General features: G+C 44.5%; 1 protein-coding gene and 4 long non-coding RNA genes across 12 annotated transcripts in view; 3 read left to right on the top strand and 2 right to left on the bottom strand.

The window, feature by feature from the left end:
* LOC126995183 (doublesex- and mab-3-related transcription factor B1-like) overlaps nucleotides 1-27521 on the top strand; it is a 159940-nt gene that overhangs the window by 115496 nt on the left and 16923 nt on the right.
* LOC126995189 (uncharacterized) lies at nucleotides 631-2384 on the top strand. Of its 3 annotated transcripts, none has more exons than XR_007750067.1 (3): nucleotides 631-1366; nucleotides 1436-1485; nucleotides 1572-2384. It is a non-coding gene; the product is annotated as an uncharacterized LOC126995189 (long non-coding RNA). The 3 variants fall into 3 exon arrangements; XR_007750065.1 differs by lacking the exon at nucleotides 1436-1485 and having other exon boundaries at nucleotides 632-1194; nucleotides 1281-1435; nucleotides 1516-2384; XR_007750066.1 differs by lacking the exon at nucleotides 1436-1485 and adding an exon at nucleotides 1367-1435 and having other exon boundaries at nucleotides 632-1280; nucleotides 1516-2384.
* Nucleotides 2635-3320, bottom strand: LOC126995190 (uncharacterized). The gene is made up of 3 exons (XR_007750068.1): nucleotides 3162-3320; nucleotides 2917-3020; nucleotides 2635-2812 (listed from the first exon to the last, which is right to left on the bottom strand). It is a non-coding gene; the product is annotated as an uncharacterized LOC126995190 (long non-coding RNA).
* LOC126995187 (uncharacterized) lies at nucleotides 5267-10556 on the top strand. The gene is made up of 2 exons (XR_007750058.1): nucleotides 5267-9394; nucleotides 9506-10556. It is a non-coding gene; the product is annotated as an uncharacterized LOC126995187 (long non-coding RNA).
* On the bottom strand, nucleotides 11274-16480 carry LOC126995188 (uncharacterized). Of its 6 annotated transcripts, none has more exons than XR_007750060.1 (5): nucleotides 15655-16480; nucleotides 15094-15387; nucleotides 14128-14858; nucleotides 13653-13967; nucleotides 11274-13492 (listed from the first exon to the last, which is right to left on the bottom strand). It is a non-coding gene; the product is annotated as an uncharacterized LOC126995188 (long non-coding RNA). The 6 variants fall into 6 exon arrangements; XR_007750063.1 differs by having other exon boundaries at nucleotides 13653-13807; XR_007750064.1 differs by having other exon boundaries at nucleotides 13653-14858; nucleotides 15655-15794; nucleotides 15910-16480.

Below are 27521 nucleotides of genomic sequence, written 5' to 3'. Positions count from 1 at the left end.
TACATGAGAGACATTGTGGCTACGCAGGTGGGATGCTGTAACGTGTGGCTCTGGAGGTTTTAAGGAGATTCACAGCAAGTATGTTGGGCCACCGGTTTATGTATATACCACCTCCACCCACGGTAAGTGCACGACGTGCGCTCGACGTCGTTGTGGTGTCGTGCGCCCTTCGAGCGACAGTCGTGCGATATTCGAAAGGCCATCGTTCATGTCGGGCTGTCATCGAGTACGTCGTACGCTGCCGTACTGACATATGCGCCGACATGTCGGCCGATGTCATGCGATGTCGTGCGATGTCGTGCGGCCATGCCTCGATGCCCGCTCGACAGTCGTCGTTGTATGCGATATAGTCGTGCGTAGACGTGCGATCCTCCCTCGCCATGTCGTTGTGACCCATTTTCGGTCTGAAATCGCACGATGACACACTACGGTCCACGACAGCCAACGCCGATTTTGAGGGATGGGCCATCGTGGACCATCGTAGTGCGAAATCGGCTATGTGGGAGAGGACCCTAACTCGTCTGTATCGTGGCCGTACCCTGGGTTGCACGAGAAACTGCGTAGGGCAAGATCGCGACATTTTTCCTCTGATCTCAGGGTGTGGGGAAAGGGGAGTAAGGGGAAGAAAGGGAAAAGGGAGGGAGGGAGGCGGTATTGCTGCTACTTTTTTTTTTACAGCTAAGGAGACAGTTCAAGGGCGTAAAGAAAAATATTAAAAAAAAGCCCGCTACTTACTGCTCCTGAATAGAGGTCAAAGGAGTGTCCAGAAAGAGAGGTCAATTTCGGGAGGACCTTGAGTTGCGTAGTGTCAAGGCCCTTGGAGTGTTTTGCGCCTGGCTGTTATCTTCAAGAGGAGGTTGGATAAATTCATGGATAGTGAGGTTAAGTGGGATAAGAAAGAGGAGGAAGATTACAGTAGAGGTCGGTTGGATAAAGTCATGGATAGTTAGGTTAGGTTGGATAAGAAAGAGGATGAGGATAAGAGCTGAGGAAGGAAGCGGATAGAAGCAGGTTGGATAAATTCATGGATAGTGGTTAGGTTGGATAAGAAAGAGGATGAGGATAAAAGCTGAGGAAGGAAGTGGATAGAGGTAGGTTGGATAAATTTATGGATAGTGAGGTTAGGTGGGGTAAGAAAGATGATGAAGATTAGAATAGAGGTAGGTTGGATAAAGTCATGGATAGTTAGGTTAGGTTGGATAAGAAAGAGGATGAGGATAAAAGCTGAGGAAGGAAGTGGATAGAGGTAGGTTGGATAAATTCATGGATAGTGAGGTTAGGTTGGATAAGAAAGAGGATGAGGATAAGAGCTGAGGAAGGAAGTGGATAGAAGCAGGTTGGATAAATTTATGGATAGTGAGGTTAGGTGGGGTAAGAAAGATGATGAAGATTAGAATAGAGGTAGGTTGAATAAAGTCATGGATAGTTAGGTTAGGTTGGATAAGAAAGAGGATAAGAGCTGAGGAAGGAAGTGGATAGAAGCAGGTTGGATAAATTCATGGATAGTTAGGTTAGGTTGGATAAGAAAGAGGATGAGGATAAGAGCTGAGGAAGGAAGTGGATAGAAGCAGGTTGGATAAATTCATGGATAGTGAGGTTAGGTGGGGTTAGGTTCACGGGAGCTGTCATATATAGACCTACCTACCGGCCTCGTGCAGACTCCTTACGTTCTTATGTTCTTATTATGTTCCTAAGTTAATTATAGCATCCTCGGCAGTTCTTCGGGGTCAGTACATACACGCCAATCTTTTATATTTATTTTCTGTTTACCATTTATTTTTAAGAGCGTCAGGGCGAAATGAAACTACCTATTATTGTTGTTTTATCGCGGAGGAAAAAGCTGCCGTGTATAATCTAAGTCCGTTGTCTGAGTGGAAACTGGTTAGTATATTCTTTATCTTGTCAGGAGATCAGCTTTTAAGAGACTTTGAAGAGTTTTAAGTGCAAGGTATTATTATTTATTTATTTTTTTTGCCTCATTTCAGTGCTAATTGGAAGGATGTGTTTATACGAATTGCCAGATGCACCCTACACACACACACACACACACACACACACACACACACACACACGGACAGTGATACAAGACTCGCCCGCATGCCACCAGTCCTCCGCATTGGCGTTGTTAAGTTCGCGGGAAGCAAACAAAAAAAAACAAAAAAAAGGCGTGATCAAGAAGCATTACTCTATCAGATTAATGCTATTTCTTTTTTTAAGGCAAAGGTAAGGTAAGAACAACACCGACACACCTTAACATTATTGATTTTACGTTAACGAGAAACAGGATGTAAGAAAGTGCTGGCGAGGGGCGATGGAGCTCACAACACGGGATGGAAATTGTGTGTGTGTGTGCTGAGGTAGGTCCGTGCGGGGGGAAGGGGGGGGGGGGGGGCTGTACATAGGCATAGTGTGTGGGTGGAGGGGCTGACAGGCACAACAAGGCGGGGACTCGCGTATACTCGTAACAGCATGGAGACTCGTATTTTAAAACATTTCGTCGCCCAAGTTCACCTATTTGACAAGGCTTTCGTAGGAGTTCTGGGCATTTCCAGGAGTAGTTTTATGACCCTGGTGGTAGTTTGACCCTCCCTCTGTACCGTGAACCTAAGGAACACACATTTGACAAGGCTTTCGTAGGAGTTGTGGGCATTTCCAGGTGTAGTTTTATGACCCTGGTGGTAGTTTGACCCTCCCTCTGTACCGTGAACCTAAGGAACACATATTTGACAAGGCTTTCGTAGGAGTTGTGGGCATTTCCAGGAGTAGTTTTATGACCCTGGTGGTAGTTTGACCCTCCCTCTGTACCGTGAACCTAAGGAACACATATTTGACAAGGCTTTCGTAGGAGTTGTGGGCATTTCCAGTAGTAGTTTTATGACCCTGATGGTAGTTTGACCCTCCCTATGTACCGTGAACCTAAGGAACACCTATTTGACAAGGCTTTCGTAGGAGTTGTGGGCATTTCCAGGAGTAGTTTTATGACCCTGGTGGTAGTTTGACCCTCCCTCTGTACCGTGAACCTAAGGAACACATATTTGACAAGGCTTTCGTAGGAGTTGTGGGCATTTCCAGGAGTAGTTTTATGACCCTGGTGGTAGTTTGAATTTCCAGAGTAGTTTATGACCCTGGTGGTAGTTTGACCCTCCCTCTGTACCGTGAACCTAAGGAACACATATTTGACAAGGCTTTCGTAGGAGTTGTGGGCATTTCCAGGAGTAGTTTTATGACCCTGGTGGTAGTTTGACCCTCCCTCTGTACCGTGAACCTAAGGAACACATATTTGACAAGGCTTTCGTAGGAGTTGTGGGCATTTCCAGGTGTAGTTTTATGACCCTGGTGGTAGTGTGACCCTTCCCCAGTAGCATGAGCCTAAAGAAACACTCATTAGAACCCGACTGACCCCCTCTTTGACCTTTAGAAATAGTTGATGTGAGAAGCGAACGTGTCTTATAAAACCCCCCCGAGAGTCAAGAAGTGGCGAGTGTTTGGTGTTCGTTCGCAGCCCAGTTTTAGGTGACGCATTAACCTCGCGACCCAGGCATTCCGAATCAAGGCTCTTATGAGGGACCCAGGCATTCCGAATTAAGGCTCTTATGAGGGACCCAGGCATTCCGAATCAGGGCTCTTATGAGGGACCCAGGCATTCCGAATTAAGGCTCTTATGAGGGACCCAGGCATTCCGAATCAAGGCTCTTATGAGGGACCCAGGCATTCCGAATCAAGGCTCTTATGAGGGACCCAGGCATTCCGAATCAAGGCTCTTATGAGAGACCCAGGCATTCCGAATCAAGGCTCTTATGAGGGACCCAGGCATTCCGAATTAAGGCTCTTATGAGGGACCCAGGCATTCCGAAACAAGGCTCTTATGAGGGACCCAGGCATTCCGAATTAAGGCTCTTATGAGGGACCCAGGCATTCCGAATTAAGGCTCTTATGAGGGACCCAGGCATTCCGAATTAAGGCTCTTATGAGGGACCCAGGCATTCCGAAACAAGGCTCTTATGAGGGACCCAGGCATTCCGAATCATGGCTCTTATGAGGGACCCAGGCATTCCGAATCAAGGCTCTTATGAGGGACCCAGGCATTCCGAAACAAGGCTCTTATGAGGGACCCAGGCATTCCGAATCAAGGCTCTTATGAGGGACCCAGGCATTCCGAATCAAGGCTCTTATGCGGGGCCCAGGCATTCCGAATCAAGGCTCTTATGAGGGACCCAGGCATTCCGAATCAAGGCTCTTATGAGGGACCCAGGCATTCCGAATCAAGGCTCTTATGAGGGACCCAGGCATTCCGAATCAAGGCTCTTATGAGGGACCCAGGCATTCCGAATTAAGGCTCTTATGAGGGACCCAGGCATTCCGAATCAAGGCTCTTATGAGGGACCCAGGCATTCCGAATCAAGGCTCTTATGAGGGACCCAGGCATTCCGAATCAAGGCTCTTATGAGGGACCCAGGCATTCCGAATAAAGGCTCTTATGAGGACCCAGGCATTCCGAATCAAGGCTCTTATGAGGGACCCAGGCATTCCGAATCAAGGCTCTTATGAGGGACCCAGGCATTCGAATTAAGGCTCTTATGAGGGACCCAGGCATTCCGAATCAAGGCTCTTATGAGGGACCCAGGCATTCCGAATCAAGGCTCTTATGAGGGACCCAGGCATTCCGAATCAAGGCTCTTATGAGGGACCCAGGCATTCCGAATCAAGGCTCTTATGAGGGACCCAGGCATTCCGAATCAAGGCTCTTATGAGGGACCCAGGCATTCCGAATCAAGGCTCTTATGAGGGACCCAGGCATTCCGAATTAAGGCTCTTATGAGGGACCCAGGCATTCCGAATGAAGGCTCTTATGAGGGACCCAGGCATTCCGAATTAAGGCTCTTATGAGGGACCCAGGCATTCGAAACAAGGCTCTTATGAGGGACCCAGGCATTCGAATCAAGGCTCTTATGAGGGACCCAGGCATTCCAATCATGGCTCTTATGAGGGACCCAGGCATTCCGAATTAAGGCTCTTATGAGGGACCCAGGCATTCCGAATTAAGGCTCTTATGAGGGACCCAGGCATTCCGAATCAAGGCTCTTATGAGGGACCCAGGCATTCCGAAACAAGGCTCTTATGAGGGACCCAGGCATTCCGAATTAAGGCTCTTATGAGGGACCCAGGCATTCCGAATTGAGGCTCTTATGAGGGACCCAGGCATTCCGAATTGAGGCTCTTATGAGGGACCCAGGCATTCCGAATTGAGGCTCTTATGAGGGACCCAGGCATTCCGAATCAAGGCTCTTATGAGGGACCCAGGCATTCCGAATCAAGGCTCTTATGAGGGACCCAGGCATTCCGAATCAAGGCTCTTATGAGGGACCCAGGCATTCCGAATTAAGGCTCTTATGAGGGACCCAGGCATTCCGAATTAAGGCTCTTATGAGGGACCCAGGCATTCCGAATCAAGGCTCTTATGAGGGACCCAGGCATTCCGAATCAAGGCTCTAATGAGGGACCCAGGCATTCCGAATCAAGGCTCTTATGAGGGACCCAGGCATTCCGAATTAAGGCTCTTATGAGGGACCCAGGCATTCCGAATTAAGGCTCTTATGAGGGACCCAGGCATTCCGAATCAAGGCTCTTATGAGGGACCCAGGCATTCCGAATCAAGGCTCTTATGAGGTCGGATATTGATTGAAGTATTGAACAAGTATGTATCTGGATCCTTGACAGTGCTCAGACTTACAGGCCCTAAACTTAAACTTAAAGTAACCTATGGATACTTATAAATCACTCCGCAGGACATATATACGTGTACATATATATATTAAAAAATAAAAATAAATAAAAAATCACCAACCTTGGAATAAAGACACCTCTCTTACGAAAGTTGATATCTTCTTCTATTGTGGTCGTTTATATCACTTGTGCCCTCGGCCTGTCTGTCACCTTTGTCGTAAAAAAAGAAAAAGGCAGTTCAAGGAGGAAGACTCAAAACGCTTCTCTTACTAAAATGCATCACTCTCTCGGCATCTTATTCTGCATTATTATTCAGAGAAGTATTTCGCAAACTTATAATATCAGTTTTTCCCTCGGCCTGTCTGTCCACTTTGTCGTAAAAAAAGAAAAAGGCAGTTCAAGGAGGAAGACTCAAAACACATACTATAATGCATCATTCTCTCGGCATCTTATTCTGCATTATTATTTGGAGAAGTATTTTGCAAACTTATAATATCACAGTTTTTCCCTCGGCCTGTCTGCCCACTGTCGTAAAAAAAGAAAAAGGCAGTTCAAGGAGGAAGACTCAAAACAATTCTCTTACTAAAATGCATCACTCTCTCGGCATCTTATTCTGAATTATTTTGAGAGAAGAAGTATTTCGCAAACTTATAATATCACAGTTTTTCCCTCGGCCTGTCTGTCCCCGTAAACACTTTTTATTCTGTATTATTATTTAGAGAAGTATTTCGCAAACTTATAATATCACAGTTTTTCCCTCGGCCTGTCTGTCCCCGTAAACACTTTTTATTCTGTATTATTATTTAGAGAAGTATTTCGCAAACTTATAATATCACAGTTTTTCCCTCGGCCTGTCTGTCCCCGTAAACACTTTTTATTCTGTATTATTATTTAGAGAAGTATTTCGCAAACTTATATTATGACAGTTCTTCCCTCTGTCTGGCTCCTTTCCCGTATAAGAAGAAATCAGGCTGTTCGTATGCAACTACCGAAAAGACTAACAGAAAGAACGACGTTGTTTGTGTGATTTAAGATGCGTTCGTCAAATCATTTATTCAGCGAGAGGTAAAAGCGTCGCCTTGGGAATTGTTAAAGCGCTTCACTGTCTTTACTTCAGCCAGCAAATAGTGACGAAACGCCTCCTTTGTCTGCAGAGAGCCACGCGAAACAAGCCTCTGGAATTGAATCAAGATATCTCACCAGCAATTTCTGTCTCGCTTCATAAGAACAGAATATGGCGGGCACTTTTTTTCTTGTGTGTGTGTGTGTGTGTGTGTGTGTGTGTGTGTGTGTGTGTGTGTGTGTGTGTGTGTGTGTGTGTGTGTGTGTGTGTGTGTGTGTGTGTGTGTGTGTGTGTGTGTGTGTGTGTGTGTGTCATAAAAACATAATATTGCGGGTATTTTTTCCTTGTGTGTGTGTGTGTGTGTGTGTGTGTGTGTGTGTGTCATAAGAACATAATATTGCGGGTATTTTTTCCTTGTGTGTGTGTGTGTGTGTGTGTGTGTGTGTGTGTGTGTGTGTGTGTGTGTGTGTGTGTGTGTGTGTGTGTGTGTGTCATAAGAACAGAATATTGCGTGTATTTTTTCATTGTGTGTGTGTGTGTGTGTGTGTGTGTGTGTGTGTGTGTGTGTGTGTGTGTGTGTGTGTGTGTGTGTGTGTGTGTGTTATTTACCCCATGATGTCTCCCTGCCTGAAAGGATTAAGAGCAAATCGATTTCTCTTTTTGGCTACTCTACTCTATTCAGGAGCAGTAAGTAACGGGCAATTTTTTTTCAATATTGTTTTCTTTCTTTTTTTACGCCCTTGCACTGTCTCGTCAGCTGTAAAAAAAATAATAAAAAAATAAATAAATCAAGACCGGTGTCTGGCTACGATTATATATTCTAGGAAAGCTTTTACAATCGATACACTATGGTCGGTTCACGAGAGCTGGTCATTGCTTGGGTGACAGTCTCTGCGTCGCGCATTGCCTGTCGTTTACTAGACCTAACCTCCCGTGACAAAGCCTACAATCTCTCGCTCTCTGCTACCTCTTTAACCCGTCCGCTGCGATTGGCACGGATTCGACTTTCACTGGTAGCCTGGTAACATATAGTCCCAGATCCTTCTCTGCCTCTGTGGTGGATAGTGGAGTGTTTCCCATGTGGTATTGGTGTGCTCTATATGCTCTCTCATGATGCAGGACTTAACATTTTTCCTCATTGTATTGTAGCAGCCACTTTTTGTTCCATTCCTGTAGCTTGGTGATGTCTTCTTGTAGGAAATCCGCGGTCAAGGGGTTAAATCAATACCATGGCCCAAGCAATGATTCTAAGGGCTGTATTTTAAGACACCATCGCTTTTCACATCAACTATTTCTAAAGGTCAAAGAGGGGATCAATCGGGTTTTCATAAGCGTTTTTTAAGGTTCATGGCACAGAAGAAGGGTCAAACTACCACCAGGGTCATAAAACTACCCCTGGAAAGGCCTGCAGCTCCTACGAAAGCCATGTCAAATATGTGAACTTGGGCGACGAAATGTTTTAAAATACGACCCTGAAGGATTTGCTCTCGTGGAACCGATTATAGCGCATGGTAAACCGCAAATCGTGGCTGGGCCGGCTGACTGGCTCCTCCTCGCTGCAGTCCTGCGGTGCCCTTGACTGTGTTGCGTAAGCGATATCCTCGACAGGGGGCAATAAAATCGTAAACTGCAGCGCCGGCTAAGTTATACGAAGAGAAGCAATGTTGTGTTTGTATTCAAGGGTTTAGAAAGGAGTAGGAAATAATTCAAGAAGGAAAATTAAGAGGTTTACGGTGAAGAGAAGGAATGTTGTGTTTGTATTCAAGGGTTTAGAAAGGAGTAGGAAATAATTCAAGAAGGAAAATTAAGAGGTTTACGGTGAAGAGAAGGAATGTTGTGTTTGTATTCAAGGGTTTAGAAAGGAGAAGGAAATAATTCAAGAAAGAAAATGAAAGAGGTTTACGGTGAAGAGAAGGAATGTTGTGTTTGTATTCAAGGGTTTAGAAAGGAGTAGGAAATAATTCAAGAAGGAAAATTAAGAGGTTTACGGTGAAGAGACGGAATGTTGTGATTTTATTCCGCAGGGATTTAGGAAGCCGTGAGAAGTAAAGACACGAAGGAACTAAGCTATAGGACCATGCATATGTGGGTGACTCGATGGGGAGGAGTGCGCAGGAGGGAAAGAACGCTGTTTTCTAATTCGCTATAAACTTAAGGAGTGGGAGGTAAAGGAAGGAGGACTTTTACGATTCAGATCATGCACATATAAACGAGATAATGGATGCAGGCAAGGAACTAAGATGACGATGATAAGAGGAAATGTTGTGTTTGTATTCATTAGGGATGTACATACGAAGAGAGTGGGAGCTAAGTAAAGAACGGAAGGAATTTAAGAGGTAGACCAGAGACACGCCAGTCCTCGTCGACACACCGACTTGGTAGATAATGCAAATATACATGAAGGAGGGAAATTCAGTAGATCACGCATGGAAGGAGGAGAGGGACTGAGGTTACAATGACGTAAAGAAGAATGTTGTGTTTGTAGGGATTAGAGGAAGAGTGGGAAGTAAAGAATGGAGGGAAATTCAGTAGATCACGCATGGAAGGAGGAGACAGTCTGAGGTTACAATGACGTAAAGAAGAATGTTGTGTTTGTAGGGATTAGAGGTAGAGTGGGAAGTAAAGAATGGAAGGAAATTCAGTAAATCACGCATGGAAGGAGGAGAGTCTGAGGTTACAATGACGTAAAGAAGAATGTTGTGTTTGTAGGGATTAGAGGAAGAGTGGGAAGTAAAGAATGGAAGGAAATTCAGTAGATCACGCATGGACGGAGGAGACAGTCTGAGGTTACAATGTCGTAAAAAAGAATGCCGTGTTCGTCTCCGGCAATAAGAAGTAAATAAAAAATATAAGAACCAAAACAACATACATAATCAGTTCACTTGAGGACTGGGGCTGATGGGAAGGGGACTACAAAGAGCAGATCCCCGCATTAGAATCTAGCCTGTCTCTTAACCCCCCTAACCTCAAGCATGGCATTAGGGGGGTAACTATCCTTGAGTATCCTTGAACCCTGCCTACCTGCCTGCTGGCCTCCCTGCCCGCCCCTCAGGAAACAAGACAGACAGCCTGGCCACTCCGTCCCCCAGGTGACGCCTTCCCCTACTAAGCAGTGGGCTCAAACTTTCCTCGTTCAGGGGGTAAGACCTTGAACCCTGTGAACCTGCCCCCCCTGGAATATATAATGGTAGCTAGCCTGGGCCTCCTGCCATACGTCGGGGTCAACAGGCGGGATGAGAGGAAGGATGGAAGGGAAGAGAGAGGGAGTGAATGAATGATTATATAAGGGAAGGCATGAAGGAAAGAAAGAATGAAAGGGAAGGAAGGATAGAAGGAGAAATGAAAGAAAGGAGGAATGAAATAAAGAAAGGAGGGGAGGAAGGAAGGAAAGAAGGAAGGGAGGAAAGAAAGAATGAAGGGAAGGAAGGATAGAAGGAGGAATGAAAGAAAGAAAGGAGGGGAGGAAGGAAGGAAGGGAGGGAAGAAGGAGAGAAAGATAAAGATGTGGGAATGAAGAGGGGATGAAAAGGAGGAATAAGAAGAGAAAGAAGGGAAGGCAAAAAAAAGAAAAGGAAGATTGGAAGGGAATGAAGTAGAGAGAAAATGAATGAATGAATGAAAGGAGGAGGAAGAGGGGAAGGAGGAAAGAGAGGAAGGAAGAAAGAAGGAAATAAGGAGGGTATGAATAAAGAACACACACACACACACACACACACACACACACACACACACACACACACACACACACACACACACACACACACACACATTAAGAACAGTCGTGATCCATTTAATAAATTTATGCTACTGAGGCAGGAAAAAAAAAAGCGAAATAACTTACGTTTTGTCAGTGTTTTCTAATCTCTCTTTGTCCTCCTCCTCCTCCTCCTCTTCCTCCTCCTCCTCCTCCTCCTCCTAATCATAATCAAAATCCCAGTCCTCAGCCTCGTGGTGGCGGTGGTGGTGGTGATGCTGGTGGGGGTGGTGATGAAAGAGAGGTGGTTATGACCGTGACGGAGAGAGGTGACTTGCAGGGAGGGGTGACGAAAATAGTGGTGGTGGTGGTGGTGGTGGTGGTGGTGGTGGTGGTGGTGGTGGTGGTGAATGTGGTGGTTTTGAGGTGTTTATCAGTACAACATTCTTCTCCCTTAATTTGGAAGTGTGGCATCTTTTATTTCTCCTTTGTTTTCCTCCTTCCTCTCTCCCTCTCTCTCTCTCTCTCTCTCTCTCTCTCTCTCTCTCTCTCTCTCTCTCTCTCTCTCTCTCTCTCTCTCTGGTTTGGAAGTTAGTGAGGGAACAAGAGGCCTCACCATAGTTGTTTCTTGGAGAGGATGTAGATTGGCCGAGCGGATACCCGTCACTTCTCTCTCTCTCTCTCTCTCTCTGGTTTGGAAGTTAGTGAGGGAACAAGAGGCCTCACCATAGTTGTTTCTTGGAGAGGATGTAGATTGGCCCTCTCTCTCTCTCTCTCTCTCTCTCTCTCTCTCTCTCTCTCTCTCTCTCTCTCTCTCTCTCTCTCTCTCTCTCTCTCTCTCTCTCTCTGTGGTTATTGAAACGTGGTATGTTTATCTATATTATACAGTCTTACATGTAATTACACCCCCAATGCGTGTGAGGCGTCACCTTGAAGGCCAACACCTGAGGGCACACGTATTGCCTCCGTCCCCTTCTTGCTAGTATTGAGTTCTTTGTTCTATATTCAGGACAGACCACCTAGTTTGGGCCTTAGGGCCTGTGTGGTTTCTACTCCTACATTATTTTCAATTCTATACATGATCTTATAAACATTAGTGCCTTACATCGCTCGGCCACCTAAAAGTCATGCCCTCGCGACCTATCATACCCCTAAAGACATGTATCTACCCGTGTAACATACGTGTGTACTAACTCAGCTTGGTTTTGCGGGCTTTTTTTTTTTTTTTTTTCTTTACGCCCTTGAACTGTCTACTTAGCTGTAAAAAAAAAATTGCTTTACAGTGATTATACAGTCAGAGCCCGCTTATCAATAGAGCGCTGGGGAATGACAAGGCTGACAAAAATAACTCCGGTTGCAATACGAAAACGGTAATGCAAATACTGGGTTAGGCGAACAGGTCGAGAATCGAGGACAGCTGATTCCTGTTCCGAGAAAGCACACAAAAATATATAATAGCTTATAAAGTCTACTATTTTTTTTTTAAGTTAACAATTCGGTAAAGAAATAAATATAGTGCATGGAAAGTAGAAGTATTACTGATGTATGTGTGAGCGTGTCTTTGTTATACAGATTACTACGGGAAGAAGGGTAAGATCTGTAGGGAAGCGTTATTTAGTACTTATCCAGACGGCGTATTTAGTACAGACTTATCCAGTACTTATCCAGACTTATCCAGACTTATCCAGTACTTCTCCAGAGTTATCCAGACTTATCCAGTACTTATCCAGAGTTATCCAGACTTATCCAGTACTTATCCAGAGTTATCCAGACTTATCCAGTACTTATCCAGACTTATCCAGACTTATCCAGCACTTATCCAGACTTATCCAGTACTTATCCAGACTTATCCAGTACTTATCCAAACTTATCCAGTACTTATCCAGACTTATCCAGTACTTATCCAGACTTATCTAAACTTATCCAGACGTATCCAGACTTATCCAGTACTTATCCAGACTGCGAGGCACAAGTCCAACAAGAGAGGTTAGCACACACGAAGGGCTGAACACACACACACACACACACACACACACACACACATAGTCAGCAAGAAGCAGCAGGGTAACAACGAAACGCTCAAACGACTGCAGAAAACAAGCAGGCGGTTAGGCGGAGTGCAAGCGTTGACCTGACCGGGTGACCTGCGTTGACCTGAGCTCCGGAGAGTCAAAAAGTACGTGAGAGAGAGAGAGAGAGAGAGAGAGAGAGAGAGAGAGAGAGAGAGAGAGAGAGAGAGAGAGAGAGAGAGAGAGAGAGAGAGAGAGTAATTAACCAAACAAGACTAAACCTTAACCTATCACTTCCACGCGCCGAATACTGAATAAATACCCCATAAATAAAAAACCAAGAATACATAACGTAATCTACATTGATCGCCCCTCGGAATAAGTGAGTTTACGACGCGATAAATTACTCCCGACGCCATGAACGCCGTCCATTAGAAATTCCTCCGCGATAACAGGAGACCCGGACCCAAGCAAAACAGTCCCATAAAGAGAGGCAACAAGACCTGCTCATTCTAATTTTACTCGCTTGCTAAGAGGGTGACGAGGAGGAGGAGGGGGAGGAGGAGGAGGGGGAAGAGGAGGAAGGAAGGCTAACAGATCCTGCTCACCTTAATATGTGTCTGTCTGTCTGCCTCTCTGTCTGTGTTGCAGGATCCAAAACACACGAGAACACAAAGAGACCAGGGGGGGGGGGGGGTTCTCAAACGCGTCCACCTCTCACATCAGTTATTTCCAAAGGTCAAAAAAGAGGTCAATCTGGTTTTCATGAGTGCTTTTTCACAATCATAGCATAAAAGAAGGGTCAAACTACCACCAGGGCCATTAAACTACCCCTGGAAATGCCCGAAACTTCTAGGAAAAGCGTGCCGATTATGTGTGCTGTGGGCGCCGAAGTGTTTGAGAATGTGGTGCCAGGCTAAAGAATATGTGCATCAGAACACGAAGGAACACAAAGAACATTAGCCTACGTCGGTCAACGCACAGATGGCAGGACTTATGAACCTTGTATTTGCAGAGTAGTGTACTTCTTTGCCTTTCTATTGCTGTGGCAGGGACAAACTCACACAAAAACACGGAATAACAGAAAGAATGTTAGCTAATGGGTCTATATTTAATAGCTTAACTTAAGTCGGTCAACCCACAAATGGCAACACTTATGAACCTTGTATTTGCGGAGTACTGTCTTTCTCTGCCTCTCTGTTGCTGTGGCAGGGACAAACTCACACAAAAACACGGAATAACAGAAAGAATGTTAGCTAATGGGTCTATAAACAAGCGCCTAAGTCGGTCAACGTACAGATGGCAGCACTTATGAACCTTTAATTTGCAGAGTAGTGTACTTCTTTGCCTTTCTATTGCTGTGGCAGGGACAAATTCACACAAAAACACGGAATAACAGAAAGAATGTTAGCTAATGGGTCTATATTTAATAGCTTAACTTAAGTCGGTCAACCCACAAATGGCAACACTTATGAACCTTTAATGTGAAGAGTACTGTCCTTCTCTGCCTTTCTATTGCTGTGGCAGGGACAAACTCACACAAAAACACGGAATAACAGAAAGAATGTTAGCTAATGGGTCTATATTTAATAGCTTAACTTAAGTAGGTCAACCCACAAATGGCAACACTTATGAACCTTTAATGTGAAGAGTACTGTCCTTCTCTGCCTTTCTGTTGCTGTGGCAGGGACAAACTCACACAAAAACACAGCATAACACAAAGAATGGTAGCTAATGAGTCTCTATACAAGCGCCTAAGTCCGTCAACCCACACACGGCAGCACTTATAAGCCTTTCATTTGCACAGTACTGTCCTTCTCTGCCTTTCTGTTGCTGTGGCAAGGACAAACTCACACAAAAACACGGAATAACAGAAAGAATGTTAGCTAATGGGTCTATATTTAATAGCTTAACTTAAGTCGGTCAACCCACAAATGGCAACACTTATGAACCTTTAATGTGAAGAGTACTGTCCTTCTCTGCCTTTCTGTTGCTGTGGCAGGGACAAACTCACACAAAAACACAGCATAACACAAAGAATGTTAGCTAATGGGTCTCTATACAAGCGCCTAAGTCGGTCAACCCACACACGACAGTCTCTATAAACCTTTCATTTGCAGACTGTTATCCTTCTCTGCTTCTGTATTGCTGTGGTTCAGTCAAAACACAAAACATTAAGGAGCACAAGGAATATTAGTATTATATTACCTAAAGAGCCTATGAACAAGAGCAAGGACAGTCAACCAACACACGACACTCCTTGCAAACCTTTCCCTTCCCCTTTTTTCATTCCTTTCTTCTTTTCTCTTGCTACGGCGAATTCAAACCACAAAAGAACACAACCCGCAAAAAGATAACCTAACCTAACCTAACTCCTTATAAACCATTCCTTCCCCTGTTTCCTTCCTTTCTTCTTTTCTCTTGCTACGGCGAATTCAAACCACAAAAGACCACAACCCGCATAAAAGATAACCTAACCTAACCTAACCTAACCTAACTCCTTATAAACCTTTCATTCCCCTGTTTCCTTCCTTTCTTCTTTTCTCTTGCTACGGCGAATTCAAACCACAAAAGACCACAACCCGCATAAAAGATAACCTAACCTAACCTAACCTAACCTAACTTAACCTAACCTAACTCCTCATAAACCTTTCCTTCCCCTGTTTCCTTCCTTTCTTCTTTTCTCTTGCTACGGCGAATTCAAACCACAAAAGACCACAACCCGCATAAAAGATAACCTAACCTAACCTAACTTAACCTAACCTAACTCCTTATAAACCATTCCTTCCCCTGTTTCCTTCCTTTCTTCTTTACTCTTGCTACGGCGAATTCAAACCACAAAAGAACACAACCCGCAAAAAGATAAGCTAACCTAACCTAACCTAACCTAACCTAACCTAACCTAACTTAACTTAACCTAACTCCTTATAAACCTTTCCTTCCCCTGTTTCCTTCCTTTCTTCTTTTCTCTTGCTACGGCGCTGTCAAACCACAAAAGAACACAACCCGCATAAAGATAACCTAACCTAACCTAACTTAACCTAACCAACTCCTTATAAACCATTCCTTCCCCTGTTTCCTTCCTTTCTTCTTTTCTCTTGCTACGGCGAATTCAAACCACAAAAGAACACAACCCGCATAAAGATAACCTAACCTAACCTAACTTAACCTAACCTAACTCCTTATAAACCATTCCTTCCCCTGTTTCCTTCCTTTCTTCTTTACTCTTGCTACGGCGAATTCAAACCACAAAAGAACACAACCCGCATAAAAGATAACCTAACCTAACCTAACTTAACCTAACCTAACTCCTTATAAACCATTCCTTCCCCTGTTTCCTTCCTTTCTTCTTTACTCTTGCTACGGCGAATTCAAACCACAAAAGAACACAACCCGCATAAAAGATAACCTAACCTAACCTAACCTAACCTAACCTAACCTAACCTAACTCCTCGTAAACCTTTCCTTCCCTGTTTCCTTCCTTTCTTCTTTTCTCTTGCTACGGCGCTGTCAAACCCCACAAATGAACACAACCCGCAAATATATAAGAAGCAAGGACAGTCAACCCACACACGACACTCTCTCTAAACCTTTCATCCACCCAGTGTTATCCTGCCCCGTCGCCAAGACCACAAGACTCCGCTAAATCGCGTCTTTTTTTCCCTGCTAGACACGAGTTGACCAGCACAAGGCAGCTCCTGTTTACCAAGCTGTATACTACGCCCCGACACGCCCCGTCTGTCTGTCACGTCAAAGCCTATCTTGATGGAAGCCTCTTTTTGAAGCATGCAGATGAGAAACGCATTCATTGCCACACACGAGGGGTTGGGGGGGGGTAGGGGGGGCAGAGAGAGAGAGAGAGAGAGAGAGAGAGAGAGAGAGAGAGAGAGAGAGAGACTAATAACGCCTATAGCCTATTACCTCCATGCCTATAGCCTATTCCCTCCATGCCTATAGCTAACTGGTGATCTCTTTCTTTCCTCCTCCTCCTAACAGATCTTCATGAGGCGAATGACGCATCCCGTGAGACTGCTGAACCCCTCCTCCTCCTCCTGCTCCTCCTCTCCCTCCTCCTCCTCCCCGCCCCTGATCATGGAGTCTGTGGCTGGGTCTGGCAAGTCCGTGGATATGGGGAGGGAAGTTCAGTATATTCAAAATTCTGGTAAGTTACGAAGTTTACAAGGAAATGAAGTAGTGGTAGTAGTAGTAGTAGTAGTAGTAGTAGTAGTAGTAGTAGTAGTAGTAGTAGTAGTAGGAGGAGGAGGAGGAAAAGGAGGAGGAGGAGGAGAAGGAGGAGGAGAGAAGGAGGAAGATAAGAAGGAGGAGGAAGAAAAGAGGAGGAAGGGGAGGAGGAGGAGGAAAAGAAGGAGGAGGAAGAGTAGGAGGAGGAGGAAAGCTGGAAGAAAAAATCAGCTTCTTCTCTCCTCTCTGCCTCTTCTTCTAAGTATTATAATTATTGGCGTTATTATAATTATTTTCATTACATTCATTGCAATACTTAAACCTCTCCCTTCTTCTTTTTCTGTATAAAATTATCCTCGTATCCTTCCACTGTATCAATTGTTATACTTGAACCTTTCCCTTCTTCTTTTTCTGTATTAAATTATCCTCGTATCCTTCCACTGTATCAATTGTTATACTTGAACCTTTCCCTTCTTCTTTTTCTGTATTAAATTATCCTCGTATCCTTCCACTGTATCAATATCATGAATCTCCCTCGTCATCATTTCCACCATCTCATCCTCCCTTCATCCTCCGCCTATTCATCACCCTCTTCACAAATCCGTCAGTTCTTCCTCTTACTTATTCTCTTATCGTAATTGTTAGTCTTACGGCCGAATCTACTACATGTCTTACAAGGATTTTTTTCCCCTGCCTCTGTCCGTCTCCCTCCTCCATAAATTCGTTACAGCCCACCCTTCCTAATTAGCCCTCTATATTACTATCATTATTCGTCTCCGGGCAGCGTCGACCTTCACAACTTAGCCATCCCGGTGACGAAGAGGAAGGAAAAAGCGGAGAAACAACCAGTCATGTTCGTGATTAGTGACCAACCTGTTTCTTGCGCTCCCAACGACTGCTGGCGAGTTACACAGATCCTCCGCCGCCGCTCCTGCCATCAACCTCGTAAAGCCCTCCTCGCTATCTTTGAGCTCATACTGGCCGTCTTGTACCTTGTTAAATTCATCCTATTCATATACTTCCCTTGCTATCAGCTCTCCTCCGCTCCTGCCATCAACCTCGTAAAGCCCTCCTCGCTATCTTTGAGCTCATACTGGCCGTCTTGTACCTTGTTAAATTCATCCTATTCATATACTTCCCTTGCTATCAGCTCTCCTCCGCTCCTGCCATCAACCTCGTAAAGCCCTCCTCGCTATCTTTGAACTCATACTGGCCGTCTTGTACCTTGTTAAATTCATCCTATTCATATACTTCCCTTGCTATCAACTCTCCTCCGCTCCTGCCATCAACCTCGTAAAGCCTTCCTCGCTATCTTTGAACTCATACTGGCCGTCTTGTACCTTGTTAAGTTCATCCTATTCTTCCTCGCCTCTTACTGTATTCTACCTCGTAAAGCCCTCCTTGCTATCTTATACCTCCTGTCCTCATACTTGCTGTCTTCTACCTTGTTAAATTCCATCCTATTCTTTCTACCCTTGCTATCAATTTATCTTCTCTTTCTCTATTCTACCTCGTAAAGCCCTCCTCGCTATCTGATACCTCCTGTCCTCATACTTGCAGTCTTCTACCTCGTCAATTCCATCCTATTCTTTCTACCCTTGCTATCAATTTATCTCCTCTTTCTCTATTCTACCTCGTAAAGCCCTCCTCGCTATCTTACACCTCCTGCCCTCATAATGGCTGTCTCCTTCCTCTTTAAATCCTCGCTAGTGTTGACTCTTGCTCCCTCCTCTCACTGCCTATCTCCTCCTGCCTCTTAAATTTTGCCTGGTTTTTTTCCCCCTTTCTATCGACACAAATCCTCACAGTCTGTCTTCACCCTCGTAAACACTCCGGCGCTGTCTTTCAACTTCTCTTCTCAAACTGACTGTCTTCTACTTCTTTTAAACGTATCGGTACCTCAATTCGTCTATTTTAAAAGACTCTTGCAGAAGTTGTGATATCCATGAAGAAGTTGTGATATCCAAGAAGTTGTTGTGATATCCATGGGCTGTTTTGTGATCCTATAGTCATACTTTTACGCGGTCACCCACGAAAAAAGTAAATTTTCTCTGTGGGCCTAAATAGTCGGAATGGGACCTCGATACCTTAAATAATATGTTCAGTGATATTTCAGGATAATGGTGGTGGTGGTGGTTAAGGTATATGGTGGCAATGGTAGTGTAATGGCAGGATAATGGTGGTGGTGGTTGTTAGGGGTTATGGGAGATATGATGACGTTATGGCAGGAACATGGTGGTACTAATGGTTGAGGTGGTTAAGGTTCATGGTGTATAGTTGAGGTGGTTAAGGTTCATGGTATATATGGTAGTTAATACAAAAACATGGTGATTGTGGTGATGTTGGGTATTTTTTTTATTTTTACAACAAAGGAGACAGCTCAAGGGCACAAAACAAGGAAACAATAATAATAAAAAAAGCCCGCTACTCGCTGCTCCTAAAAAGAATCCAAAGAGGTGGCCGAAAGAGGGGTCAATTTAGTATTATTATGGTAGGCGTATAGTGGTGATGGTGGCTATGGTAGTGTGATGACAGGTGGTGGTGGTGGTGGTTAAGGTATATGGTGGCTATGGTAGTGTGGTGACAGGTGGTGGCGGTGGTGGTGGTGGTAGTCAGTAACCTTGGGAGAGCAACGGCCGCCGAGCCAAGCAGACACGTGTGCAATGCGTCTCGCCCGCCCGCCTGCCTGCCTGTCGGAGTGCCGGTCTGTCCTGTCCAAGCCCGCCAGCCCTGAGCCGCCCACTACCCCGCCAGCCCAGCCAATGACCCTTTCTGCCCTCGCGCGGTGCACCTTCCAACCACTCGCACACCAGAGGCATTTCCCTTCTCATTGCGAAAGGTGTAGGAGTGTGTGTGACGAGAGGGAGAATAGGTGGGAGTAGGGAAGGAAACAGCCGAATGAAGGCGATGGAGTGTAGAGCGTGACACGAAAATGTTTTAGAAAAGGTGTAGGAGAATGTTGACGAGAGGGAAATAGGTAGTGATTTAATGAAGGGAGTAGGAGAGGGAAAATAGGTGGAAATAGGGAAGGAAACAGCCGAATGAAGGCGATGGAGTGTAGAGCGTGACACGAAAATGTTTTAGAAAAGGTGTAGGAGAATGTTGACGAGAGAGAAATAGGTAGAGATTTAATGGAGTAGGAGAGGGAAAATAGGTGGAAATAGGGAAGGAAACAGCCGAATGAAGGCGATGGAGTGTAAAGCGTGACACGAAAATGTTTTAGAAAAGGTGTAGGAGAATGTTGACGAGAGGGAAATAGGTAGAGATTTAATGAAGGAAGTAGGAGAGGGAAAATAGGTGAAGTAGTGAAGGAAACAGCAGAATGAAGGCGATGGAGTGTAAAGCGTGACACGAAAATGTTTTAGAAAAGGTGTAGGAGAATGTTGACGAGAGGGAAATAGGTAGAGATTTAATGAAGGAAGTAGGAGAGGGAAAATAGGTGAAGTAGTGAAGGAAACAGCAGAATGAAAGCGATGGAGTGTAAAGCGTGACACGAAAATGTTTTAGAAAAGGTGTAGGAGAATGTTGACGAGAGAGAAATAGGTAGAGATTTAATGAAGGGAGTAGGAGAGGGAAAATAGGTGAAGTAGTGAAGGAAATAGCAGAATGAAAGCGATGGAGTGTAGAGCGTGACACGAAAATGTTTTAGAAAAGGTGTAGGAGAATGTTGACGAGAGGGAAATAGGTAGAAAATTAATGAAGGGAGTAGCAGAATGAGAGTTAGTGTGACGATAAGACCCATAACGTACAAAGTATATGTTACGAAAGTGGCCGGGACATATCTGACACACTCTCCTTCTCTACGTTTAAGAAAAGTTCAGGGAGAGTGAAAGACGAGAGGAAAAACTATGCAGAGAAATAATGGAGAATGAAGGAGAATTAAAGTTGGTGGAATTATAAAGAAGCATGATGCAAAACTGCTGTCATGAGGGTGTGGAACAGGGGAGTGAGGAGCGCCATTTAGGAGTAGGGCAAGCAGTATACACATCTGAAGTAGGTTGGCAGCTTCCCCCTCTCCCCCTTTCCTCATCCTCCCTGATTCTTGTAAAGCTGTGTACCTGTCAAGGCTGGGTGGGACTAGGGGCCATATTTTTAAACATTTCTGCGCCCAAGAACACGTAATTTACTAGTCTTTCGTGGGAGTTTAAGGCATTTCCAGGGGTACTTATATGACCCTGGTGGTAGTCTGAGCCTTCTTCTGTACCGTGAACCTAAAAAAACACCCATTAGAACTCGATTAACCTCCTTTTTGGCCGCTGGATAAAGTTGGCGTGAGGGGTGGGAGCATCTGACAATACCAACCTAGGGACCGGCCAGAAAGGAAGTAGCCAGATATGAGAGGTATCGAACCCGGGTCACCAGCATCGTAGAGTGTATCATTGTAATCCTCCTCCTCCTCATCGTAGGCAGTATCATCATCGCCATCATTGTGAGAATACATGTCTGTCTGTGTGTGTGTGTGTGTGTGTGTGTGTCCGTCTGTGTCTGTCTGTCTAACATGTGGAACCGTGTGTATGACCTCTTGTGGGCGGCTACGGCACTTTTGGGGTATAATGGATTGACTTTCTTTATGCCTTGCTTATATGGGGCGGCCGCAGTGTGGACGAGGAGGCGGTGGCTGCTGTGACGACCGATGACTGAAGCGCACAAAGAGGCGGAGGAATGGGGAGAGAGAGAGAGAGAGAGAGAGAGAGAGAGAGAGAGAGAGAGAGAGAGAGAGAGAGAGAGAGAGAGAGAGAGAGAGAGAGAGAGAGAGAGAGAGAGAACAATGCTGGGTGTATAACATGGAGGAATTGGAACCGTCTAAGTTACGAGTTAGAAGACAGACAGCGAGGAGAGAGAAATTGAAGGTTACGAGTTAGAAGACAGACAGTGAGGAGAGAGAGACATTGAAGGTTACGAGTTAGAAGACAGACAGTGAGGAGAGAGAGACATTGAAGGTTACGAGTTAGAAGACAGACAGTGAGGAGAGAGAGACATTGAAGGTTACGATTTAGAAGACAGACAGTGAGGAGAGAGAGACATTGAAGGTTACGATTTAGAAGACAGACAGTGAGGAGAGAGAAATTGAAGGTTACGAGTTAGAAGACAGACTGTGAGGAGAGAAATTGAAGGTTACGAGTTAGAAGACAGACAGTGAGGAGAGAGAAATTGAAGGTTACGAGTTAGAAGACAGACAGTGAGGAGAGAGAGAAATTGAAAGTTACGAGTTAGAAGACAGACAGTGAGGAGAGAGAAATTGAAGGTTACGAGTTAGAAGACAGACAGTGAGGAGAGAGAGAAATTGAAGGTTACGAGTTAGAAGACAGACAGTGAGGAGAGAGAGAAATTGAAGGTTACGAGTTAGAAGACAGACAGTGAGGAGAGAGAAATTGAAGGTTACGAGTTAGAAGACAGACAGTGAGGAGAGAGAAATTGAAGGTTACGAGTTAGAAGACAGACAGTGAGGAGAGAGAGAAATTGAAAGTTACGAGTTAGAAGACAGACAGTGAGGAGAGAGAGAAATTGAAAGTTACGAGTTAGAAGACAGACAGTGAGGAGAGAGAGATTGAAGGTTACGATTTAGAAGACAGACAGTGAGGGGAGAGAAATTGAAGGTTACGAGTTAGAAGACAGACAGTGAGGAGATAGAAATTGATTAGATAAAATGGAAGAAACATTACTATGGTGGCTTTTAAAAATGCGTTCTAAAGTAAAAGCGATAACCCATAAACTGTTGAGGAAGTGAGGATAGTCGGAGAACCAGGGTATCAGGACACCTCTCCTCCCGAAATTGACCTATCTTTTGGACACTCTTGGCTCTTGTAGGAGCAGTCAGTAGCGGGCTTTTTTTTTTTAATTAGTGTTTCCTTTGTTTTTGCCCTTGAACTGTTTCCTTAGGTGGAGACACAAAATTGGATAAGCCGAAGCGGATTTGAGAGCTCTTTGCATCACAGAGGTGGAAGACTGATAATGGATGACGTCGATGATGATGATGATGATGACAAGGATGAGTTAAAAAAATTATGACAATGATGATACATAAAAAAAAGGGTTGGGACAAAAAATTGGATAAGCCGAAGCGGATTTGAGAGCTCTTAGCATCACAGAGGTGGAAGACTGATAATGGATGACGTCGATGATGATGATGATGACAAGGATGAGTTAAAAAAAATTATGACAATGATGATACATAAAAAAAAGGGTTGGGACAAAAAATTGGATAAGCCGAAGCGGATTTGAGTACTCTTAGCATCACAGAGGTGGAAGACTGATAATGAATGATGATGATGATGATGATGATGATGATGATAAGGGTGATAGATAAAAAAAAAAGGGTGGAGACAAAAAAATGGATAAGCCGGAGTGGATTTGAGTACTCTTAGCATCACAGAGGTGGAAGACTGATAATGAATGACGTCGATGATGATGATGATGACAAGGATGATAGTTTATGATCCCCCAGTGAGGATTAGACGATGCATGACAGATTAGTTAAGCGCTTTGAGGCGACACTTATCATTCTCAGAGGACAGGCATCAAGAAATTAGGGAAGTGAACTCAACACCGCGAGAGTTCATTATCCTCCAAAGTGACCATGACGATGATACAATGAGAGATTAAATGCTATGCGGGGACAGTTATCGCGCTCAGAGGAAAGGCTTCACAATATACGAGAAGTTAACGTTACACGGGCGAGTTTTTTTTGTTATCCTTCATTGGGTATAACTGAGGACACTTCCAAAATCAAAAGTTAAACCCAAGCTCATCTGTGTGCTGTCCAACTTCATAATGCAAGAGTTTACTAGTCTCCTCATTCTTTAAAAACCCAAACTCATTCGTGTGCTGTCCAACTTCATAATGCAAGAGTTTACTAGTCTCCTCATTCTTTAAAAACCCAAACTCATTCGTGTGCTGTCCAACTTCATAATGCAAGAGTTCGCTAGTCTCCTCATTCTTTAAAAACCCAAACTCATTCGTGTGCTGTCCAACTTCATAATGCAAGAGTTCGCTAGTCTCCTCATTCTTTAAAAACCCAAGCTCATCCCTGTGCTGTCCAACTTCATAATGCAAGAGTTTACTAGTCTCCTCATTCTTTAAAAACCCAAACTCATCCCTGTGCTGTCCAACTTCATAATGCAAGAGTTTACTAGTCTCCTCATTCTTTAAAAACCCAAACTCATCCCTGTGCTGTCCAACTTCATAATGCAAGAGTTTACTAGTCTCCTCATTCTTTAAAAACTCAAGCTCATCTGTGTGCTGTCCAACTTCATAATGCAAGAGTTTACTAGTCTCCTCATTCTTTAAAAACCCAAGCTCATCCCTGTGCTGTCCAACTTCATAATGCAAGAGTTTACTAGTCTCCTCATTCTTTAAAACCCAAGCTCATCCCTGTGCTGTCCAATTTCATAATGCAAGAGTTTACTAGTCTCCTCATTCTTTAAAACCCAAACTCATCCCTGTGCTGTCCAACTTCATAATGCAAGAGTTTACTAGTCTCCTCATTCTTTAAAAACCCAAGCTCATCCCTGTGCTGTCCAATTTCATAATGCAAGAGTTTACTAGTCTCCTCATTCTTTAAAAACCCAAGCTCATCCCTGTGCTGTCCAACTTCATAATGCAAGAGTTTACTAGTCTCCTCATTCTTTAAAAACCCAAGCTCATCCCTGTGCTGTCCAACTTCATAATGCAAGAGTTTACTAGTCTCCTCATTCTTTAAAAACCCAAGCTCATCCCTGTGCTGTCCAACTTCATAATGCAAGAGTTTACTAGTCTCCTCATTCTAACACTAAAAATGATCTCCTTTCTCTCTACTTGATACATACCAACACATGCAAAGGCGAGTGTGTCTTTCCTTCACACGGCACTCTTTGCAAAGGGCTCAAGTATTCCCTGTATCCGCTCGTTGAAATACACAGATTTACAACGTTACTAAGTAGTCTCCACTTAACGTCTGGCGGAGGAATACTGCCCCACCTTCCATGAACTTTATATACTTAGACTTATAGGTCACTCCTCCCCCCACTTTTGCGTGTCTCTCTTCCTCCTCTTCTTCGTTGAAATACACAGTTACAACGTTACAAAGTACTCTCCATTTAACGTCTCGCGGAGGGTTTTTTTTTTTTTTTTTTTTTTTACATTGCGGCATATTGCGCCGGTAGGCTTCTTCCTGGTGGATCCTGATGGTCGGTCCGAGGCTTCTTTCCGGTGGGTCCTGATGGTCGGCCCAGCCCGTTCTGGCGCAGGCGAGTGTTTATAGTGGCGCCATCTTGCACTGGCTCATGCTGCTCTCCCAGAGCTCATCTTTGATCCTAGAATCTAGAGTCCGGGTTGATAGGTGGTCTTCTGGACAGCATGTGGGTAGTTTTAAGCCACTCGGCGGTGGCTGAAAAATCCCAGCTTGGTGGCACCGGGCGGGGATTGAACTCGCGTCCTCCTGAACACGGGGCCGTTACTCTGACGACTCAGCCACCGCCTCCCCGATACTGCCCCGCCTTCCATGAACTATATATACTTAGATTTATGGGTCACTCCTCCCCCCATTTGTATGTGTCCCTCTTCCTCCTCTTCTTCGTTGAAATACACACAGTTACAACGTTACAGAGTAGTCTCCATTTAACGTCTCGCGGAGGAGCACTGCCCCGCCTTCCATGAACTATATATACTTAGATTAATAGGTCACTCCTTCTCCAACTTTTGCGTGTCTCTCTTCCTCCTCTTCTTCTTAAGTCTTCCTCTTCTTCACCTGTTCCCATCATTCTTCTCCCCCTCCTCCTCCTCATCTCCTCCCCTTCGTTCACTTTTTCCTCTTTTGTCCCCCTCTTCCCCGCCAGTCGCTTTATTTTCTTCCCCGTTTTCCTCCTCCACCTTCTCTTTTTTTTTTTTTTTTTTTTTTTTAAAGCTAAGGAGACAGCTCAAGGGCGCAAAGAAAAAAAGTTAAAAAGGCCCGCTACTCACTGCTCCCGAACAAAGGTTACCAGTAACTTTGAGTAAGACGCCAAGAATAGTCTTATGTTTCTGAGACCTCACCTGGAATACACAGTGCAGTTGTATTTCACTCATTTCATAAAAGGCATTCGTTCACTTTTTCCTCTTTCGTCCACCTCTTCCCCGCCAGTCGCTATATTTTCTTCCCCGTTTTCCTCCTCCACCTTCTCTTTGTTATCAGGTTACCAGTAAGTTTGAGTAAGACGCCGAGAATAGTCTTATGTTTCTGAGACCTCACCTGAAATACACAGTGCAGTTGTATTTCACTCATTTCATAAAAGGCATAGAATTAGTCAGGAAATTACAGCGGCGCATCACGAAAGGATTCCATTTGTTAAAGGCACAGCCGCGTGAAAAATGACCTAGGCGACTCAACCTTTCAACGCTGAAGAATAAGTAACATCCTAAAATCCTTGAACCCATCCTAAAATCCTTGAACCCATCCTAAAGGAGCTGCCTCGTACAGGCCTACCGGCCTCTTGCAGACTCCTGCGTTCTTATGTTCTGATGTTCTAAGATCCTTAAACCCATCCTAAAATCCTTGAACCCATCCTAAAATCCTTGAACCCATCCTAAGATCCTTGAACCCATCCTAAAATCCTTGAACCCATCCTAAAATCCTTGAACCCATCCTAAGATCCTTAAACCCATCCTAAAATCATGTCCCTTAGCCCTTCCTCAAACCCCTCCTGACCCTCCTCTCTCTTCCACAAGGACACAATTTTTTTATTTATTTACTTGTACATGAGAGGAAGCAGTAGTCAAGTTGTAGGTGCGTTAGTACTTAGGTTTTTGAAGTTCTACACTACCTCGGTGGATTCCAATAAGGCGATTTTTTTTTATTTTTTTTTATAACAAAGGAGACAGCTCAAGGGCACAAAAAAAAAGGAAACAGTAACAAAAAAAGCCCGCTACTCGCTGCTCCTAAAAAGAATCAAAAGAGGTGGCCGAAAGAGAGGTCAATTTCGGGAGGAATCAGAACAGAATTCGTCAGGAACGTTTCTATTTTTATTTTTTCTCATATTTACCCCGACGGTGCCAGACTGTCGTACTCTGCCTCTTATGTTTGCCGATTTCCGACTCAAAAACTGCTTTCATCACCCAAATAACTGAATTCGTGTATGGTCATGGTTTAAATGGTTAATTATTGGTGATTCTTGGCAACAGTTACGGGGCAGAAACCGGTAAATACGAGGCTCGAGTACGATAATCTGGCAACGGTAAAATTTGAGCCATGCGGACCCGATAACGGTCAACTTGTCAAATAATCGGATCGGCCATTACTTAGCCACGACAAATTAAGTGAGCGTTCTTGCACGAATGCACAACAAGTCTTGAAAAGTTACGCGGGTCGCTGATGTGCCTGACGTATCGATCATATCACTGAAGCAGGGAACCTCATTATAAGCCAACAGGTTCTCTAGTGCTTGTTAAACGTTTCCAGGTTTTCTTCACATGTACCTGTCTCCTCGTCTTTTTTTTTTTTCTCTCTCCACTTTTTTAGTCTCCTCCTCCATCACCTGTCCCCATCTTTCTCTTCCTCCTCTCCCCCTCTTCCTCCTCCTAGTCCTTCTCCTCCTCCTTCTCCTCTTCCATCTCTCTCCCCCTATATTGCTTTCTTTCTCCTTTCTTTCTCTTTCTTCCTTCACCTGTCCCCATCTTTCTCTTCCTCCTCTCCCCCTCTTCCTCCTCCTACTCCTTCTCTTCCTCCTTCTCCTTCTCCTCTTCCATCTCTCTCCCCCTATATTGCTTTCTTTCTCCTTTCTTTCTCTTTCTTCCCTCACCTGTCCCCATGTTCCTCTTCCTCCTCTCCCCCTCCTCCTTCTCTTCCTCCTCTTGCATCTGTTCCCATTCTTCTTTTCCTCCTCATTCCCCTCTTCCA

The sequence above is a fragment of the Eriocheir sinensis genome, chromosome 7 (genome assembly GCF_024679095.1).
Source record: "Eriocheir sinensis breed Jianghai 21 chromosome 7, ASM2467909v1, whole genome shotgun sequence".
Lineage (NCBI taxonomy): Eukaryota > Metazoa > Arthropoda > Malacostraca > Decapoda > Varunidae > Eriocheir > Eriocheir sinensis.
The sequence above is the reverse complement of the archived record's forward strand: the minus strand, read 5'-3'. Positions and strand labels throughout refer to the sequence as shown.